A 22,538-nucleotide genomic window follows, 5' to 3' on the forward strand; every position below is an offset into this window, starting at 1 on the left:
CCCCCCCCCTCCTAAGCCTATAATGCCTCGTACAATTCCCTTCTTCGCCAAGGAAGACGCGCTTACCCCGAAAGTGTTATAGTTTCATGGTAAAATTAAAAAATTAAAAAATTAATAATCTGTAAACTGTTTTTAGTTTAATTATTATTAATTTTAAATTACAAAATTTGCATCGAATTTCTTTTCATTTTAATAAGACTAGTATGATTCTGCTACGATAAACAGTGATTTTATTGTTTTTTCAGAGGAAATTCGGCGATATGTGTATTTCCGGTTTGCGAACCAAACTGTTCCACAAATTTAAGAGTATTTGCTTCTGGATATATTAGCAGGATTTTTTTATTAATACTGAAAAAAAAATAAAAAGGTGTAGTTTTTAAGGAAATCTACCGCAATTCTTTACAACAACAAAAACCGATTATTTAATAAAATAGAGCAATTTTTAACCAAAGAGATGAATTTTTAAGTAAAATAATTTAATGTTGAACATTCAATAAAAGAGTTGAATCTTTACCTAAGCAGTTTATATTTTAACAAAGAATATTAATTTTCTACAAAAAAGACAAATTATCAACAAAATACATGAACTTTAATTCAAGCACTCGAATTTTTAACTGAAAGAAATTAATTTTTAATCAAATAGTTATGTTTTAAACTGAAAAAGATAAATTTTTAACTAGAAATGGAACAGCTTAATTTTTAGTTAAGAAATTAACGTAGAAACGAATTTACAAGAAAATAATTTAATTTTCAATAGGATAGTTTTAATTTTCTTCTAAATAGCTGAATTCATAACCTAAAAAGATGAATTTTTAACAAAACAAAACATTTTCTACGAAGAGTGGAGTTTTTAAAATACACGGAATTTGAAGAAAATAATTTAATTGCGATATAAAAACGATAAAAACGACTTAATAATTATTTGGATTCAACAATAAAAAGACAAATCTTTAACTGCATAGATGAATTTTTAATAAAAAAGATTTATTTTTTACCCAAATAGATGAATTGAAAATAAAATTAATTAAGTTCACAAGCCGAAAAGAACAGTGTTTTGGAAAACAGTTTTTAAACTGATGAATACAAAATTTTCAACGAGAAATAAAATAGCTACATTTTCGGATAAAAAGTTAATTTTTCACAAAAAAGGAAACGATTTTCGAACAAAATAGTTACATTTTCCAAATATTTGATTTTTAATTAAAAGTTGACTTTTCTACCAAAATAGTTTAATTTTCAACCAAAAAATCTTTAATTTCCAAAAGCAAAGTTAATTTTTATCCAAATAGCTTGTGTAATTTTTGAACAAATTGTTGAATTTTCAACCCGAAACTAAATATTTTTGTCAGAAGTTAATTTACAAATGAAAAGTTGAATTTTTAAACTAAAATTATGAATATTAAACTAAAAAATCACTTTTCACATAGTAGTTCAGCTTCAAACATAATGGTTGCATTTTGAATAAAAGAGATTAAATTTTTAAAAAAGATGAATAATTTTTCATTAAAAAGACGAAAATAATGACAAAATACATAGATTTTCAAGTAGCAGAGATCAATTTCCAACCAGAAATTACTTTTTTCAGCAATAAAATTTAATTTTCTTACAAAAAAAAAATACTAAGATTTTTTAGGAAATTAGTTCAATTTTCAGCCAAAAAAGATAAGTTATAAAATAAAAAATAAATATTAAATAAAATAGTGATACATTTTTAATCATGTATTTAAGCTTTAAACTAAAAAAGATCATTTTTCAACGAAAAATGGAATACCTAAATTTTCAGCTATAAAAAGTTAATTTTAAATTAAAACTGAAACGAATTTTTAACCAGGTATGAATCTTCAAAAACAAAAAAAATGTTTACTCAAGTTTAACTTTTGACTTTGTTGTTGAATTTCCCACCGAAAAAGAAGAGTTCTGAATAAAATACAGTAAAGTTCTGAGATTGTGCCGGTTTTGGGGCTGACGGTAGAGGGGAACAAATCCGAGAGAGTTCCGCTTCGTATGAAAATGCTTTTGTTTGTTCACGCCTGAGTGACCGCCGCACACCTCCCGTAACTCGTTTTAATCATACTTGCGGCGCGGATTTAATTATCGGAAGAACTATATCAGGAGGCCTTATCTCAGAGTTTACTGTAATTTAATTTTATACCGAACAGTTGAAATTTTAACCAAAAAGGATGAAATTTTAACCACGAATAGTTGCATTTTTTTCATTGAATTCTACTAAGGTAGCTGTTAAGTGGGTATAACATTAAAAAATTTAAGCTGAAATAGATTTAAGAAACGACCTGTTCTCTTCTAACCATTGGTAAAAAATTTTAATTGGGATTGTATCCTATGATAGAAGCGTCCTATATACGAATACACACATTCACAATAACTGTTCGTAAGTCAACGATAGTAATAACGTCGCAATTTCATTCTCGGAGAAAATTATGTTGACAGTTACAACCACAATTCAGAATGTATTTACTCAGCCATGATATCCTGAGTAACAGGGTTGCCATATCGTCACTTCTTACCACCGCCGTGAGTTCCGCGATAACAGAAATATTATTCTTTTGAACATTATATTTTTAACAACTCTATAAATTTAAATTAGTTAAAATGTTGACTAATTTCATATAGTGGCTCATTTCTAGCTATGAATCAGTAGTTTTTACGGATAAGTTAGTAATTGTTACTGATACATTAGAAAAAAATAACTGTTTCATAGCTAGAATTGAGTCACTGATTGAAATTAGTAAAAATTTTAACTAGTTCAAATTTACAGAGCACTAAATGTTCAATAATGTTTATTTAAACAAATTAAATCCGCATGACATTTTTGTATATATCTGCAGTTTTTCAGTTCAATCTGAAGATTCGGTTTTATAGTAGACTTTATAATATGTCGATGGCCTTTTGCCCCTACAAAGCGGATCCTATTTCTTTTTTATGGCTTTGTTCGCGTCTCGAATTCTGATTGACTCGGAGCAACTGGGATTTTCAATATGGCAAAATGTCAATTTCACTTTCGCCCCGCAAATTTTATTTTCGCCCCGCCAATTTTAGTTTTATCTCGCAAATGCGATGTAAAAAAAATATATGCTACTTTCATCCTTATTTACAGGGGAAAAAGGCGGTAATTTTGTTTGAGTGTAAAATAGCTTTAACTTCTTATTCATCGTTAGGTTGACGATTACATAAAATTACATTTATATTTTTTATTTGAAAATAGGAGGGGGGCAGCTTCAGTGCCATATGATGTACTATTTACCAAGGATGGAAAGTGAGGGGAAATTATGAAAAAGGAAGTAGGGTAAGTGAGGTTATGTTATGAGAGAGGAAGTAGGGAAAGTGTAAGAAAATGACGGGAGATAAAATAGAGGAAGTACGGGGAGGGAAAATAGAGAAAATTAGGGTAGGCGGATATAGAAAGTGAGGTGAACTTAGGGAAAGATGCAGTGGAAATGTATGGGGTAGGCAAAAAACGAGAAGTGAGGGAAAATGAGGGAAAAGGGAGTATTGGAGATGAATGAGCGTAGTTGGAATAGGGTGCAAAGGAAGCGAGGGGAAATAAGCGGGAAAGTAGAAGGACGAGACAGGGGAACCTATGGTCATGATAAAAAATAAAGTTTGGGCAAATGGGAGGAAATAAAGCGAAAGGCAGTAGGTGAAGTGATGTGAAATGAGCATTGGGCGAATTAGGAGTAATGAGAGGTAATGAGGGGCAATGAGAGATAATGAGGGGACTTAATTCACGGGAAGTCAAAGAAGAACAAATAGGGAAAGTGTAAATAAATGAGGGGAGGGGAATGTAGGAAGTGAGGTCAAATAAGTGGAGGCGTGATGTTGGAAGTGATAGGAAGTAGGTAAAGTAAAGTGGAATTGTGGGAAGAAGAAAAAGTGGGTGCAGTTTAGAAGGTGAGTGAACGGAAGTAAGAGGAGAGTAACTGTGCAGGGAAATTGAGGTTTAATTAGGGAAAGCTAGTTCCAGCGATGAGAGGATAACTAGTAAAGTTAAGGAAATTGAGGGCTGGGAAGTGAGCAGAAATATAGGGAGGTGATGTGGAGAAGGCGAGTGTGACCTGGAAAAAAGAAGAGAGGGGGGACGTAGACAAGCAAGGAGTTAGAGCAATGAGAGGCAGCTGAGGTGTAATTATGGAGGGGGGTGGGGTAGCGAACGAGAGGGAAAGTAGGATAATTTGGGAAGAGTAGTGGAAGGAAAGTTTTGCAAGCTGCAATCGTTTATATTTACTTGCAATGATTTCGAACTTTAGCAGATTCCTTCTTTCCAGAATAAATACAGGTTAACGAAAATCCAAGAGTGCTTGGCTGTGAAGAGAATTTTCCCAATTTCTTTCACATAACATTATAAGTAGTAAAGGAATAATAAGGAAAGGTTTAAAAGATGAGTAGGGAAAGTAGGAAAAGTGAAAAAAATAGAGAGTATGGAGAAGCAGAGGAAGGGATATTTGCAGGAGTGAGTAATGGTAGGGATAATAGAAGAAGTAAGAGGAGGATATCATGAGAAAGTGATGGGAGATGAGAGGAGTGTTAGCAGGGAGAGTGAGGAAAATGGAAGGAAGAGAAGTAGATAAAGTGAAGAGAAATGAGGGTAGGCTTAGCAGTGAAAGAGAGATAAAATAAGGGGTGAAGTATGTCAAATAAGGAGAAATGAGGAGGGCGAAAGTAGGAGAAATAAGGGTTAGGAAGTTGAAGAAATTAGTGCAAGTTATGGGTGAAAAATTACGGAAAGGAGGAGTATTGACTTTAGGCAAAGCGAGGGTTAGAAGTGGAGGGATAGTAAGGAAAGGAGTTAAGGGGTGGGGAAAAAGTATGAGTAGTAAAGAGAGGGACATGGAGTAGAGAGAAGTAGGGGAAAGGGGAGTGAAGGTGTTAAGTCTGATTAGGCTGCGAAAGCTATTTTTATTCTTTGTTGATTAATTCTTAGGCTTTATGGAAAGTAGAGATAGTGAGAGTCAATTGAAAGAAGTGTGGGAAATGATGGGAGATGAGAGAAGCGTTAGTATGGAGAGTAAGGGAAATAAAGGGAAGAGAAGTAGACGAAGTGAACGGAATGAGGGGAGGGTCCACAGTGAATGGAAAATTAAATGAAGATAAATAGATTTAATTGGGCACGCGTTCACCAATCCAAATTTGGATTTAATAAAAAAAATGTTAATTCTAGGATCAATAGCGGAGTTTCATGGTTTTTCTGACTACTGGAGTTAATATTTGATGATAGGGGTATACAAACGTAAAATATTCCATAAATTGTAATATTAGTTTTAACGAATATATCAACTACATTTTTTCCCCTTAAAAATAACTCTTATGATTTGCTCAGAACGAGAATAGAGCTTACTATCTATGTGATAACGACTTCACGGTATTTGTTCTATAATAATAATAATAATACTATAGCGTAATCTAACAAAACACTAGAATATTCTACATTGTAAAAAAAACTTCTCATAATTGCATTACTCAGTTTTTCGCCTAACTAGAAAAGATGAGGATTGTTTATACTGTCGTCTTATTCTTTACAGTGATGATCAATTCTATTGGTAAATATGATAATTTAATATATCTATGTTTTTAAATATATTTTTTGAAGCTATACGCGAATCAGAACTTGTGCGATTTAATCTACAAAATATAAAAATTGTTGTTTTCTATCAAACTTTATTTGAGTTTTTCCAAAATGAGTATGAATTCTATCTGCAATTATTCTCAAGGAATCCAGAATATTTGTGTTATAAAAAATGGTAAAAAGTGTCCCCATTGATAACGAATGTGTACCATATGGAACGCTCCAACAAAAAGGTAGTATTTTCGAAAATAACATTATTAGCTCAAAAAAAAATTGTCTTACGCAGTCTGACAAAATAATTTTTTGTGATATTATTTTTGAATTTTTTCCAAACATACCATAAGGTACTAGCTCTTAATTTGAGCTTATACTAATGTGTGCTTGCGCATTCGCATCATGCTTAAGAGCTCATGTAGTTTGACAAGTTTTGAAGCGGAAAATTTTCGAGGATTTTTTTTTCTTTATTGACTGTAAAATTTGTCCTCGTGTGAAATTCATCTCTTTCGTTGAGAATTGATAATTTAACTTTTTCATTTTTGCTTAAAAATTTTTCTTGTTCAATTGAAGACTCAACTTTCATCTGATAACGTCGAATGTACTTTATTTTTGACTAAAAATGTAATTGCTTGGTTAAAAATCATTCTATTTTGGTCAAGAACTCAGCTATTTTGTCTAAAATTAGTATTTTTTGGTTTTTTATCCATTGAAAATTCGTTTTGTAATTAATTTTGTTCTAATTAAAAATGTATCCATTCTATTTTTTGTTTAAAGTGTATGTTTTTCAGTTGAAAATTCCACTATGTGCTTCAAAATAATATTTTTGCTAGAAACTTAATCTTTTTGTTTAAAAATATATGCGTTTCGTTAAAGATTTAACTAATTCGTTGAACATTTATGTTATTTGGTTAAAAACAAATTTTTTTTAACAAAAATTGAACTGTTTTATCTCAAGCTTAAGCTTGATCTTTTTTGCAGAAAAATTAAACAATTTTGTTGGAAATTCATCTCTTTTTGATGCAGAAATTAACTTTTTCGTTCGAAATTATTTTTTAAACCTCAAATTTATCTTTCACAGTTGAAACTACGTATATTTTGTCGAAAAGCCACTATTTTAATGCAAATTCAATATCTCGATATCATCTCTTATTGGAAATATACTCGAACTCCAAAGATACGAGAAGTGCGGTAATCGATAACTCCAAATATACGAGCAGGAAAGGACACACACTTCTACGTTATTTAGATTTTGGGGGTAATACGAAAAAACGCACACAGGCCTACTAAGCGCACGCGCATGTCGAATTCAAGGCAGCGCGCGTTCGAGCGCGTCTACCTGTAAAATGAGGCGGGGGTAGAGGAAAAAAATTCCGCTTATTCCTTCAGAGTCGGGACGCTCGTTTCTGTGAAGTGCTTGTATCTTTGGAGTCCGATGTTAGCAAGATTTTAAGAAACTTCCCCACCCCCAAAATCTTCTTATAATAGGTAATCCTTGCTCCGGAAGAGAATACAATGCCTAAAGAGAATACATAAGAGAAATCTAATCATACATTTCTTGTTGCAGACTTGAGTTTACAATTCGATTGTTTACCTAATGGTGAACCTATTCCTGGTGTTATTCATTCCGGACCTTGTTCGTCTTCTGACAGGCTTCACTCTCCTCAAAGGTCTCTTCCATTGATTAATTGAATTATCAAAACTTACTACATCATTTATTACATATCGAACCCTAATCTGTCATAAAATTATAAATTTGAATTATTTATATGTTCATTATAGTCATAAATATTTTTTCCTTCTGCCAGAGCGCATTCTCCAGCCAGATCTTCTACTCCTCCTGAGCCTTATCTTCGTGCCAGGACCAGGTCTTCTCCTGCCAGTCGTTCTTCTTCAAGCGTACCTGGAGCTAATCGTGTAGAAATTAGGTTTGTTCAGCTTATTCCAAAAACGAACCCGAACCGGCGATTTGTAATACGAAAATACGCTCTTCCCCCTGGGAAGTTAATTAATGTGAGAGAAAAATATAACGTTCTTGTGCCCATTTCAAGCGAAGAACAAACTGTATTATCAACGTCCGATGGTTACGTCTTTGCCATATTCGAGAGAAATAATACAATTCTTCGTGGCATGTATGTAGTAAGAGGTGAGTTGACACGGCAGGTTGAAAAACGGGTGAAAATAAGCATTAACAGTGGCGAGGTTAAAAATATGACCACAAAAGAGATCCAGGAAGCTCCTTTAGGTCAGAATCGCCCAGTCTCGAAGAATTTTAAAATAGAAATTTTAAAAAACAATCCAAAAGATTAGTACTTTTTAAATAGAAGTAAAAAGATCTCGCATAAATTATTGTCTGGAAGTTTTTAAATCACAATTTCCAAATTAGAAATTTTAATTTTAAGGATTTTTTTCCAAAAGAGTGCATTTAAATTGTTGGTGATTTTTGAATAATATAAACAATTTTGTTCTTAATTCTTTTACCACATTTTTTTAAAGGAGAAAAGGATTCCATTCCCAAATCAAAATTTCAGGTAAAGAAAATATCGGAACTGCTAACAAAAAAGTTGCCGACACCAACAGTAAAATTTTTGTGCAATATATTTTCTTTTTAGGTTTTATTTTTAAAGTTTAATAATAGGTGCAATTTTTGAAGATCTCAAAACATGTTAAAAAGAATTCTTAAAAATTTTGAAAGCTGCTTTAAGAGCATATAAGATTTTTTAAGATAAAAATGTCAGTCAAAGTTAACTCCTCAAAAAGTTCGTAGGTCCGCGCTGTTGTAAAAATCTCGAGAATGAGGGTAAGGAAAGTTTGGAAGTGTGGGAAAGGGAAGTAGGCAAGGAGAGGGAACGTTGGGTAATGAGGGAAAGTTATGGGTGTAGAAGTGAGGAGCGGAGGCGTATTAACGCTAGGCGAAAAAGTGGAGGAACAATGAGGAAAGGGGGTAAGGCATGGGTAGGAAAAGTAGCAGAAGTGAATAGAGAAATAGTGAGTAGGGAGAAGTAGGGGAAGGGCTAGAGTAAAGGCAGGATAAGTGAGAGGAGGGGATTATAAGAGGGGACGGGAAATATATGAAAGGAGAGGAAGTAGTGGTGTATTGAATTACTCAATTATCTTCTTAATATGTTACGACATCCATTTTTGTTTTTTGATGATTAATTTTTAGGGTACACCAGAAGTAGAGAGAGTGAGAGTAAATAAAGAGAAGTGTGGGAGATGATGGATGATGAGAGGAGTGGTAGTAGGGAGGGTGGATGCAATGAAGGAGAGGGAAGGAGATACAGGGAGGGGAAATGAGGGAAGGGGTAGTTGTGAAAGAGAGATAAAATAAGGGGCGGAGTATGTAATGTAAGGGGAAATACGGAGTTTGGAAGTAGAAAAAGTGATTAGAAATAAGGGGTGGGGAAGATGGGAAAGTGAGGGGAAATAAAGTGAAGGAAAACAGATTTCACTTGGCACCCGTTCACCTTTTCGAATATGAGTTTAATTAGAAAATTTAACTTTTAGGATTAACAGCTGAGATTCACAGTTTTTCTGTCTCAAGGAGTTAATATTTAGTGATAGGGGAATGAAATTGTGTAAGATTGTATGAATCGTAATATCAGTTTCAACGATTATATCATCAAAATTTTTTCCTTGAAAATAACTGTAATAAAATGTAAATACCGAAGATCTCTGCGCCTGCTATCTATGAGATAAAGACTACACGATGTATGCACTGCGATAATAATACTATATTGTGATCTGATGAAACAATACATTTTCCACACTGCTAAAAAAATTCTTAATAATTTCATTACTCAGTTTTCTTCTGAATAGAAAAGATGAGGAATTTTTACACTCTTCTTTTATCCTACGCAGTTATCATCAATTCCATTGGTAAATATAATAATATAATAATACATTCATAATTTTAAGTATGTTTTTTAAGCCATACGCAAATCAGAACTTTTGCAACATAATCAACAAAAAATTTCTATTGTCTACTGAAATTTATTTCATTTTGTCCACAATGAGTACGAATTTGACATCAATTTATTCGGGAGGAATCCAGAATGCTTGTGTTATAAAAAATGGAATAAAAAAGTGTTCCCATTGATATGGAAAGTGTACCATATGGAACGCTTTAACTAAAAAGTAGTATTTTTAAAAATGAGATTATTGGATAAACAAAAAATTCAAAATGAAGAGCTGATGACGTTTGACAAGTTTTGAAGTGAATAGTTTTTGATGACATTTTTTTCTTTATTGACTGTAAAATTTGCCCAGGTGGAAAACTGAACACTTTTGTTGAAAATTCTTATTTTTAGCTTCAATTTCACTGCTTAGGTGGTGATTCATTATTTTCGCTCAAGAACCTTTTTTTGTTAAAATATGATCTATTTTGATAAAAATTAATATTATTTTTTTTAAACTAAGGTTTTTAATTGATAACTTAACTATTCCCTTTTTGGTTAAAAAATGTTCTTCTTTAATTGAAGATTCAACGATTTCGTTTTAATTCATGACTTTGTGAAAAATTCGTCTTTTGTGTTAGAACTTGGATCCTCTTACTGAAAAATTCACATTTTTGGTTAAAAATTAAAACTGGAACTACATACATCACAAAAATGCATTTTTTATTGGTAGACGGATCAAGTTGGTTTAAAATTCCTTTTTTATTTAAAATTTTACTATTTTTTGAATTTCTTAAAAAGATTTTTTTAATTTTCATATTCGGTGAAAAATATTTATGGGTTCTGACTAAATTCCATCTTTTGTGATAGAATATTAGTCATCTTTGTGAAAAATTCATATCTTTAGCTGAAAAAAAATTTCGTTGGTTTCAAATTTAACAATTTGCTTAAAAATTAATTTTTTTATAGAATATAAAAATATTCCATTTTAGATTTATTCTTTCTTATTTAAATCAAAACTTGTTTTTTATATAATATCATGGAATTTACTCCTTTTTTGGTTAAAAATTTAACTACTGGGTTAAAGAGCATTCTATTTTTATGAACAATTGAACTATTTCGTTAAAAATGATTTTTTTTTTGGCAGACATTTTTATTTTTTAATTTTTTTTAATTTGCTTAGTAGAAACTGAACTTCTTTGTTGAAAATTTCTTTTTTTTTCTGGCAGTTTAAATATTTTTTTGCACATTTGTTTTTTAATTGATTCTTTTTTCTGAATAAAAATTAATATATATTATTTTTTGTTTGAAAATTAATCTGTTTAGTTAAAATTTCATGTTTATCCTTGTAAATTGCTCTTTTTGATTCAGAAATGAACTTTTTTATTTAAAATAATGCTTTTAACACAACATTCATCTTTCTCAATTGAAAAGCAATCTTTATTTTGTTTATACTCTTTCCCGTTTACGGTATTGAGAGTTTTTAATAACCATTACACGTATTCTTACAAACAAGCCTTATACCAGCTTACTAACTACTTGCTACATATAGTCTTAAATTATTATTCTTATTTCTAAACGATTGTGGCTTTGCCCTGGGCCTCCCTTTTCTCTTACCATTATCAATCTCAAAACTGGACTCTAGTTCGGAACATTACATCCAACTCTCGCTTTCAGTACCCCCGCCTTTGGCCCTCATAGAACTGCTGGTCCCCGCAATTTCTCAGGAGAGCAGAACGTTGGCAACAGATTCATATTTCTCTCATTAACCGCTACCAGCACTACATTATCTGCATATGCTAATGAATACAATTTGCCTGCTTCTAATATTGTCCCTCCTTTCCCTTTCCTCTCCAACTTCTGCTCTAAATCTGCCAGAAGAATACTAAATAAAAGTAGGCTCAATGGATACACTTGCCTGAGCCCCCTTCCTGTCCCGAATTCCTCTTCTTTCTTATTTCCTATTTTCACGCTCATCTTAGTATCCACAAATATTTCTTTTATCCTCTTTATTATACCATCGTCTACTCTTCTCTCTTTCATGGCTTCTCTTTACACCCTCCTGTTAACTGAGTCCAATGCTACTTTAAAATCTACAAACAGGAAGACACCTCCATTTTCTTTCACCTTTCTTCCTAAACTCCTGCTAAGCACCCTTCTCCTTTCCACACCTTGTTGCAAATCTCCTATATCTCTTCTCTCACCACTAACCACCATATTTTATTGTTTTATTTTCTGAGCCATCTTTTCCTGTTGCCTTGTTTCTTGTCAACCTTGCAATCGCATTATTCATCTCTTCCCTATTAATCTCGTTTTCTCTGACCTTGTCCCCTTCTACCACTTTTTTCCTTCTCTGTTTAACCTATATTTCACACCTTCTAACGTTGCCTGGAAGGACTTCATCCACTCTTTTATTCCTATTTCTTAATTTATGCCCTTTCTTCCTTCCCTTGACCTGTTTATTACCTCCCATTTTCTTCTTTCCTTGACCGCTTTCTTTACCTCTTCTATGTACCATTCTTCCTCCTTCGGCCTTTTCTCTTTTATCATTTTTTCGTGCTTTCCTTTTCTCCTATTGAGTTATCCTTATTCCATTTTACCTTTCCTGAATTTTTACACTTTCACTTTCATTCTAACAATCAACTTCTTTATTCTTCATTTTGCCAGAATGTAATCTATTACGGTGTCCCCTTTAGCCACATACGTATAGGTATTCTCCTTCTTGATTCCCCCGTGTATTGCCCTTACAAATGAAACATCCCGCCTCTCCCAACAAGCCCAATAGTCTTCTACCTTCGTGATCCGTTTTTTTTGTTTCGAGTTTCTTATGAAGACGTCCTTTTTACTACCCTATACCCTTGTTCTCTGGACCAGGCATTCAAGTCTCCCCGCTTTAAGGACCAGACCCTCTTCTTTTCCCTCCGTCCTATTCCTTATTGTTTTCTATCCTCCCTCTTCTCCTCGTCTCATGTACTTGCATACTACATTAACAATCACTTTTTCTAATTTATAATTTTATTCCTCCTACCATTTCTACGCCCTTTTCTTCTATATACTCTCCTTTTGCTTTTTTTTACCAACAGTTCTTTTCTTACCCTTGCAACCATGCCACCCATTCGTTTTCCTTTTACGTGCTCCTATTTGCCTTTTTCTCCTCTTTGTCCCCTTTATTCGCCATCAATTTCCTACCCTTCCTTAACTCTTCTACTTTATCGTTCCAAATCCATATCTCTCAATTTAACTATATTCTATCTCTCCCAATCCTCACCTCATTACCTTTATTGCTCTTACTGCTCTCAGTCCATGCCTCTCGCTTAATTATCCACTTTCTTCTCCTTTACAGCCACGTCAAATCTTCTTAGATTCTTTCATTTACTCCTTTTAACAACTTTTTTTCTTCATAACTTCATACTTATCCTCGAGACTCCTTCATTTCACTAAAAACCTACATTCTTTGTCCCCCTTTCCCCCTTCTAGTTTTCTTATCTTTTCCACTCTGACTTGCGCACCGATGCCTCCAATCAGCTTGCCAAAACTCTTTCTCTCCCTGTTCGCTCTACGCTTTCAAACCCTTCAATATTATATTCTTTTTCCTCTTCGCCCTCTCTTCCTCTTCCATTCTTCTTCTAAACTCAATCAGCCACCATCGTCATCTGTCATTCTACTCATGCATAATCACCTCAGAATCTTACTTTTTCAGATTTTTTATTTTGTTGAAAATTAATCTTTTTTGTATATTATTAGTCTTTTTAGTTAAAAATTAATTTTTTGTTCAAAAAATCAACTTTTTGGTTAAAAAACAACTATTTTACTGCAAATGAAATACCTTGAATTTGTTCATGTATTCAGATTTAATTTTTGTTTTTCGTATTAATAATTCCACGTGAGATCTTCTATACGCCCCGCGCCATCTCCCGAAGAAAACAGTAAGATTTTAAGAAACTTTCCCACCCCCAAAATCGTATTACGTTAGGTAAACCTTGCTCCGAAAGAGAAAAATATGCCGGGAGAGAATATATAAGACGAATCTAATCCTACGTTTCTCGTTGCAGAGTTGAGTTTACAATCTGATTGTTCACCTGAAGGTAAACCTATCCCTGGCGTTATTCGTTCCGGACCTTGTTCGTCTTCTGATAGACGTAATTCTCCTGAAAGGTCTCTTCCATTTATAAATTTAATTATCGAAACTGATTGAATAATTATATCTATTTCATATACTTTCAATTTTGTAATAATAATAATTTAACCCTAATCTATAATGAAATTAATAAATTTAATTATTTAAATATTCATTCTAATCATAAATATTGTTTCCTTCTGCCAGACCTCATTCTCTAGTCAGCTCTTCTACCGCTGCCAAGTCTAATCTTCGTGCTCGGACCAGGTCTCCTCCTGCCAGTCGTTCTTCTTTAAGTGTATCTGGATATAATCGCGTCGAATTTAGATTTATTCGGCTTATTCCCAAAATGAATCCAAACCGTCGATTCGAAATACGAAGATACACTTTTCCTCCTGAGAAGCTAATTAAAGTGAGAGAAAAATATAACGTTTTAGTACCCGTGTCAACCAAAGAACAAATTGTCTTATCAACGGCCAATGGTGAAATTTTTGCCATATTTGAGAGAAATAATACAGTTCTTCGTGGTATGTATGCAATAAGAGTTGAGTTCGATTATGAGGTTGAAAAACGGGTAAAAATAAACATGAACAGTGGCCTGGTAGAAAATATGACTAAAACAGAAATCAAGGAAGCTCCTTTATCTCCAAATCGCCCAGTCTCAAAGAACTTTAAAATAGAACATTTAAAAAAGAAGTCAAACGATTAATCCTCTCTTGAAAAATACTAGTCACGAGATCTCGCCCAAACTGTTGTCTCAAAGTTTTTAAATTACAATTTCCAAATAAGGAACTTTAATTATAAATATTTTTGTTTCCAAAAACGTAAATTTAAATTGGTTATAATTCTTTAATAATGAGGACAACAATTCTATTTTTAATTTTGTGACCACATTTTTTTAAATAAGAAAAGGATCAACAATTTATTGAATAAAAATTTGCAGTAAAAAATCGTCGGTACTGGTAACAAAAAAATTACCGGCACTGACAATACAATTTTTGTGTAATCTAACTTTTTGTAGGTTTTATCAATGTAGGAATACAGGAAGTAGGGGGAATGAGGGGTGATGAAGGATTGAAAGTGATAGAAAGAAGATGAAGTAGAATAAAATTAAGGGAAGTTGGATAAGTAAGGGAAAGATGGAGGGTGAGTGAGGGGAATTAAGAGGAATTAGAATTAGAGTAACCGGGGGGAGTGGAGTGCAGAGGAATTGAGGGGAATTAGATTGCAGGTAAATTGAGGGAAAATGAGGGAATAATAATAAGAGGAGTTTTACGGTCTTCTGTCTCATGGCGTTAATATTTCACGATAGCGGAAAGCAAAACTGAAAGATTATATAAATTTTAATATTAGTTCTAACGATTATATGAACTACATTTTCCCCCTTAGAACAACTCTAATGAAATGTAAATATCTAAAGACAAGTTTGGAGCGAACTATAAGATAAGGACTATACGATATATGTACTATAAATATAATATGCTTTAATCTTTAAAAAAATAGAATATTCAACATTGTTAGAAAATTCGTCATAATTACATTACTAAATTTTTCGTCTAACTAGAAAAGATGAGGATTTTTTACACTCTTTTTTTATCCTACGCAGTTATCCTCGATTGTATTGGTGAATATAATGATATAATATATCTATAATTTTACGCATATTTTTTTGTCTTGTGTGTCTTGAAAAATGGAATGCAAGAAGTGTTCCTATTGATACAGACTTTGTACCATATGGAACGCTCTAACTGAAAGGCGTCATTTCCGCAAATGAGATTATTGGTTCAAAAGCATTCTCATAAACATTATGAAGAAATGATTTTTTTATAATTCTATTTTCTAATTTTTTCCCTCAGCATGCTATACGGAACTAACTGCTAATTTGAACTTAGTCCTCTGTGCGCATGCACATTTGCATCATGATAAAGAATTGATAACGTGTCACAAGTTTTAAAGCGGAAAGTTTTAAATGAAGATTTTTTTTTATTGACTGTGGAGTTGGTTTTGGCGGACAATTAAACTCTTTTGTTGAATTTTCGTCTTCTTAGGTTGATTTTATCTTCTTGTTGTTATTAATTAAAGACAATTTTAGTTAAAATATCAACTATTACATTTCTTGTTGAGAGTTAATCGTTTTTTCTTAAAAATTCAACTACTTATTTGAAACATGTAGTAACATGAACGTACTTCCTTCTGATGGTTTCCCTTAAGATAACAAAACCAGGGGAAACAATTTTTTTCGAAATTTAGTTCTTTCCTAAAAAATTATTACTATTGGTCCTGTGGAATATTTATTAACATTGGTTCACTAATTTTCAATTTTTTAAACAAATGCAATTTCTTTAAATAATTTTTTTATTAAAAATTATTAATATTTCTTTAGTGGAATAGTTATCAACATTGTTTGATTAATTTTACTTGAAAAAACATTTTTAAATACAAATTATTACTTAAATATTAATGATAAATTAATTAATTATTAGTTATTAATTATTGCTGATAAATATCCTACTAGATCAACAGTAATAATTTTTATTTTTTCAAGATCGAAAAGAAATTATTTAAACAAATTCCTTTTGTTTAAGTAATTGAAAATGAATGACCTAATGTTAATAAATATTCACTAGACCAATAGTGATCATTTTTAAGGAAAACACAAATTAAAAAAAATTTTAACAAATTCCATTTGTTGACACAATTAAAAATTAATGAATCAATGTTATTAAATATTCCAATAGACTAACAGTAATAATTTTATGGGAAAAAAATTAATTTTGGAAAAAAAATATTTAAACAAATCGATTTCATGAAGAATTCACATTTTTTGTTTTAAGGATGGTTTTCAGGTACTCGTGGGGGTGTGTTAGGGGTGTCAAACCCATATATATGATACACGAAATTCTTCATTGGATAATTCTCTACAGGTCCCCATACTTTCCTATCACATTTTTTAAACTCTAAACAATTATTCTGAAAACTCAAAAACGTGATTTTTCCACATGAATTTTACATGGGAAACTTCAAGTCAAAACCGGCACCTGTTAAAATGGAAAAATAAAAAAACAAAAAATTCGGGAATTTCCTTTTTCGGATTTGGAATGAAATTGGACGGATCGTTGCCCTCTAATAATAAAAACCTTTTTGAGCCACCCTGGTATTCACGCTCCAATCGGTACCCTATGGTCCCCTCGGGGGCTACATATAGGTTTCGAATGAAGCGAGACGCGTAACCTCTGCACTAATTCCTCAAGGTCCCCTCGTAGGTAACCCGTGGCTGCTCAGTGAAGAGGCTGTCGTTGTGTGAGCATGAGGTTTGCAATATGTACACTAATTAGAAACTCCACCCACGTAGAAAGAGTCCCCAGAAAGTGCTCCACGGAAATTCTACGGAAATTTCCGTTTAATTGTCTTTTTCGGTAGACATTTTTTTATCTAATTGGGGACAAATTGATTTTCTTTTTTGAAAATCTTTTTTTTTCGACAACTGAACTGATTTATTAAAAATCCGGATTTGGCGAAATATTTATCTTTTTTAGTAAAAATGTAATCTTTTTCTTTAAAAATTCACCTCTTTTGTTAATGATTGAACCATTTTGTTAAAAATTAATTTTTTTTTCGTTAAAAACAAAGTTTTTGAATGGAATTAAAACTGTTCTTTTTAAAGTTGAAAATTGATATTTTTTAATAAAAATTCAACCTTCATTTTTAGAATTCCTCTTTTTGGTGAAAAAATAATATTATTGGTTAAAAATTCATCTTTTTCATTGAAAATTACTCTTTTTGATTCAGAAATGACATTTGTCTGTTCAAAATAATTTTGTAACCTACAATTAATCGTTTTTAATTGAAAAAACATGTATTTTGTCGAGAGTACGTCTTACTTGGTATAAAAATAATCCTCTTGTTTGAAAAATAATTTCTTAGGTTTTAAGAAACTTTCCCACCTCTGAAATTGTCTTACGCTAGGTCTTCTTTATTCCGAAAGAGGAAAATATGCCGGAAAAGAATGCGCAAGGGAAATCTAATTCTAGGTTTCTTGTTACAGAATTGAGTTTACAATTCGATTGTTCACCTGAAGGTGCAACTATTTCCGGTGTCATTCGTTCTGAACCTTGTTCGTCTTCTGACAGACGTCATTCTCCAGAAAGGTCCCTAAATTAATTAATTTAATTATCAAAACTGATTACATAATTATATCTAGTTTATATATTTTGGCTTTTGTAATAATAGGGTATTTAACCCTAATTTGTTATATAATTCATAAAATTTAATTATTTATTAATTTATTATAGTCATAAATATTTTTCTTCTGTCAGAATTCATTCTCCAGCCAGCTTTGCTCCCCCTGCCGAGCCTCATCTTCGTGCCAGGAGCAGGTCTCCTCCTGCCAGTCATTATTCTTCAAGCGTATCAAAAGATAATCGCGTAGAATTTAGATCTATTCAACTTATTCCTAAAATGAATCCGAACCGTCGATTCGAAATACGAAGATACACTTTTCCTCCTGAGAAGCTAATTAAAGTGAGAGAAAAATTTAACGTTCTTGTGCCCGTGTCAACCGAAGAACAAATGGTATTATCAACGTCCAATGGTGACGTCTGTGCTATATTCGAGAGAAATAATACAGTTCTTCGTGGTATATATGTAATAAGAGTTGAGGCTAATCATCAGTTTGAAAAACGCGTGAAAATAAACATGAACAGTGGCGTGACTGAAAATATGACCACAAAAGAAATCCAGGAAGCTCCTTTAGGTCGGCATCGGCCAGTCTCAAAGAATTTTAAACTAGAAATTTTAAAAAACAATCCAAACGATTAATCTGTTAAAAAATAGAAATTACAATATTTCGCATATTTTATGTCTGGATGTTTTTAAATTATAACTTGCAAATAAGAAATTTTAATTCTAAAAATTTTTGTTTCCGAAACAGTACATTTAAATGGTTGATGATTCTCCAATGATAGAATTAGAAATTACGCTTTTAATTTGTTGACATTTTTACAAATGAGAAAAGGATTTGATTAATAAGAGCGTAATAATATTAATTGAAATTACATCTGATCTATTTATCAATAAAGATTATGAATTTTCTACATCATTAATTTATTAAATCAATATTTTCAGTAAAGAAAATCGTCGTTACTGGTAAAAGCAACAAAATTACCGGTACTGACAATACAATTCTTGTTAAATCTAATTTTTTGTAGGTTTTAATTTGAAAAATTAATTATAATTTTTGAAGATTCCAAAATATGTTGAAAAGGATTTCTGAAAGATTTTGGAACCTTTTTCTTTTAGTTTGTAGAATTTTCATACAAACTTTAGAAGAACTCAAAACATTAGGGAAATAAATAAAAATGTTTTGAAACACTTCCAAAGATTTCTTGAAATTTCCGAAGACATCTAAGAAAAATTGTTCAATTTTGCAAGGTTACTATATCTTACAAAAGTTCGAGTAAGTTTGAGAAATATTTAGAAATTTTAAAAGGTTTTAAGAGATTATAAATATTTGATAACTTTGAGAATATGATTTAATAATTTCAAAAATCTTTCAACAAATTTTTTAGATACTTTTTCCTCATATCAGCAATCTTCAAAACTCGTTTTGAGAATTTGTTTTTAACATACCTAAAATCTCTAAAAACATTTTTGAATTTTTTGAGAACCTTAGCGAAATTCAATTTATGTAACCTTGATAACAAATAAATAAACAAAAAAATTGTATTACACTACACTTTTTTAATATTGTGAACATTTTCAAAATACCTCAAATCTCTGAAAGTTCGTTTCATATATTTTTCAATATTTTCTGGAAATCTCTTCAAATCGATCATAAAATCTTTGAAAGTCCTAAAAAATTCTCAAAAGTCTAATTCAACCAAACCATACGAATTTGCGACATACTAGTTAAATCCTCAGCTAAAATGAAAAATTTAATTTTAAACGAAAAAAAAGAAATTGCAACAAAATAGTTGAATTTTTAACCCGAAAACATGATTTTTTAAAACAAACATTTAATTTTCGATAATATTATTGACATTCAAAGCCAAAATAACTAATTTTCTACAACAAGTTAAATATATTACTCAAAATATAAATTTAACGGCAAAATATTTGAATATTTAACCCAAAAGCGACCAAAAATTTGCAAATAAATAGATAAATTTTTAACCAAAGAAATAAATTTTCAACTAAAAAATATTAATTTTCAACGCACTGTGGAATTATTCCATTTTCAGTTAAAAAATTTAATTAGAAAAAAAAAGAAATTGCAACAGAGTATTAAATTTTTTTGTAAAAGAATTGTCAACAATAAAAAAAGGTTTTTAACGAAAATAATAAATAATCAAACAAAAAAATGAATTTTGAAAAACTTTCTTTCACCTTTAACGAAGTAGTTAAATTTCCAATAAAAAAGACGAATTCTCAACGAAAAATTAAACAAATGATATTTCAATAAAAAAGTTTTGCAGTTATTATAGAGGAAGTTTTCATTCAAAATTTTGAGTTTTCAAGCCAAAAAAAAAATATTTTCAGCAAACAGTTAAGTTCTCATCCCAAAAGATAGTAGTTTTTAACAAAATAAATAAATTTTCAAGCATAGAGATAAATTTCCAACCAAGAAGATTAATTGTCTATAAAAAATAAGAATTTTCAACTAAAAATGAAAAATTTTGAAATTAACAATGAAATAATTATATTTTTAGTTAAAAAATTAATTTTTACCTACAAAAGCCGAATTTTTAATATTATAGTTTAATTTTCACACAAAGACAAAAATTTTTAACCAGAAAAATTAATTTTTTTCTCATTTAGATTAATATTATATCACAAAAGACGATTTTTCAACAAGATATATAAAGTGTAAGCTATAGAAGATAAATTTTCAACCAAACATGGAAAAGTTGAATTTTCAGCTAAAAAATGTAATTTTCAATTACAAAAAGAATATTTTCTACTAAAAAAATTTTTGAAAGTAAATGATAAAACATCTTAAAAAAATGAATTTTTTAGCAAAAATGTGATACTTGGTATTTCAAACAAAAAAATTAATTTTAAATCAAAAAAATTTGAATTCAGCCAAAAAGACTTTCCGACAAAATAGTTGAATCCTTAAACAAAACAGATTAGTACTCAAACAAAGAAAATTAGTTTTAAATAAATTAATTAATTTTTCAAAAATATACATTTTTAGTCAAGAATAGAATAGTTTTTTTGCCAGACAAAAAAAAATTAGCAAAAGAAAAACGGATTTAAAAAAAAGTAGTTCAATTTTCAACAAAAGAAATGTATTTTCAACCAAAAAGATGAATTTTTCACGAAGATGGTTAATGTTTTATCACAAAAGACTAATTTTCAACTAGAGAATATAAATTTTATATCAAACATTGACCAGTTAAATTTTCATTTAAAAAATTTAAATTTGAACTAAATAGTTAAGTTGAAAAAAAGTGTTTGAACGAAAATTATGAATGATCAACAAAAAAAGGAATTTTTGGCTTTAACCAAACGGCAACATTTTATCCAAATAGTTGAATCCCTAACCAAGAAAGAATGATTTTCAACAGAACAAAATTGTTGTATTTTGACGGAAATAATAACATTTTCAGCTACAAGATGAATTCCTAACCCAACAAATTATAAAGTTAAACCTTTTTAACATGTACGTGTTATTCATAAATTATATTTTCCAATCTAATTTCAATGAGATTGTACTGAATCAAATTTCCGTTTATTTTCCGGTTTTCCCGATTTTCCGGTTAGGTAGACACCCAGAATAAAAATAGGGTGAGGTATTGATATAATTTCGAGACTTATATTATTATAGATTTTTCTTTAAATAATGAGAATCAATATTCAGAAATTCTTTATAATAAGGTACATTTTCTTTCCCATCACACTTGACGCAATTTTTACAATTTTAGAACGCAAACGTAATTATTCACCGATTTTAGATTTTTTTAAAATTTAGGACTGAATTTTTTAGAAAATCGTAAGAGTAGATTTTTTATTTGTTTGTTTATTTAACTTTTATATTAATAGAAACCGCAAAAAAGCGTCGATTTTTCTAATTTAATTTTTTCATTTCCTAGAAATTATTATTTGTTAATTTCATAAACGAATTATATAAACAAATGCACAGTTCAGTCATTTTTAAAGGGAAAAAGAAATCGTTTTCTTTTTCATCATCCCACGAGACAAGGTAGACTTACTGCAGTTAGGAAATTGTTTCCGTTACTCTGTTACGATTTGTAGTAAATTTTGTTTTCGATTTTTTTATCTAGTAAGAATAGAATTGAAGTCAGCTATCAATTTTACAAATATCTCTTTTATTATAGAAAAAAATATTTACAAAAAGGAAAGAGATTTAAAGAAATATGAATCTCTCTATCGTTGAATTACAAATTTTAGTAAAAAACCTGAACTATGTAGCATTAATATTAGAGGATATAGTTATTAACAATAATAATTTGTTTAAACAATTATTTCTTGTCAAGTTTAATCAATTATTGGGCCACTCGCAGTCAAAAATATGCTGTTGTTAATGTCAATTGATTATTACTTCACTCTAATTTAAAAGTGGAGAAAAATTTAAAAATGTAAAAATAACTACAATTATCTAGTATTAATATAAAAGAAGACAGCTTTAAACAATAATAATTCGTTTAAGCAATTATTTTGGATAATTTAAATTAAATATTAACTAACTCTAAGCTGAAAGTAGACATAAAGTTATAAATTAAGGAAGGAAAACACTATTTATTTCATCATGCAAAGAGAATATTATTAAAAATAATAATAAATTGTTTAAGAAATTGTGCTTTAAGCATTAATTATTGCATTGTTCTACTCGAAAAATGGACAGAAAGTGAAATTTTTTTGAAAACCCCGCGACATTCTATTTTTATTCTAAGAGAAAATGGCTAAAAACAATAATAAATTCTTTAAA

The 22,538-nt window shown here is 30.4% G+C and overlaps 1 protein-coding gene across 1 annotated transcript in view; it reads left to right on the plus strand.

The window, feature by feature from the left end:
* The window catches only part of LOC117172842, a 33,267-nt gene extending 26,055 nt beyond the window's left edge, over positions 1-7,212 (plus strand). Inside the window, exon 7 of the mRNA XM_033361093.1 lies at positions 7,143-7,212. The gene's annotated coding sequence lies outside the window, so the exon portion shown is untranslated. The remainder of the gene's footprint in view (positions 1-7,142) is intronic.
* The last annotated feature ends 15,326 nt before the right edge of the window (positions 7,213-22,538 follow it).

Source organism: Belonocnema kinseyi, chromosome 5 (assembly GCF_010883055.1).
Source record: "Belonocnema kinseyi isolate 2016_QV_RU_SX_M_011 chromosome 5, B_treatae_v1, whole genome shotgun sequence".
Taxonomy (NCBI): Eukaryota; Metazoa; Arthropoda; class Insecta; order Hymenoptera; family Cynipidae; genus Belonocnema; species Belonocnema kinseyi.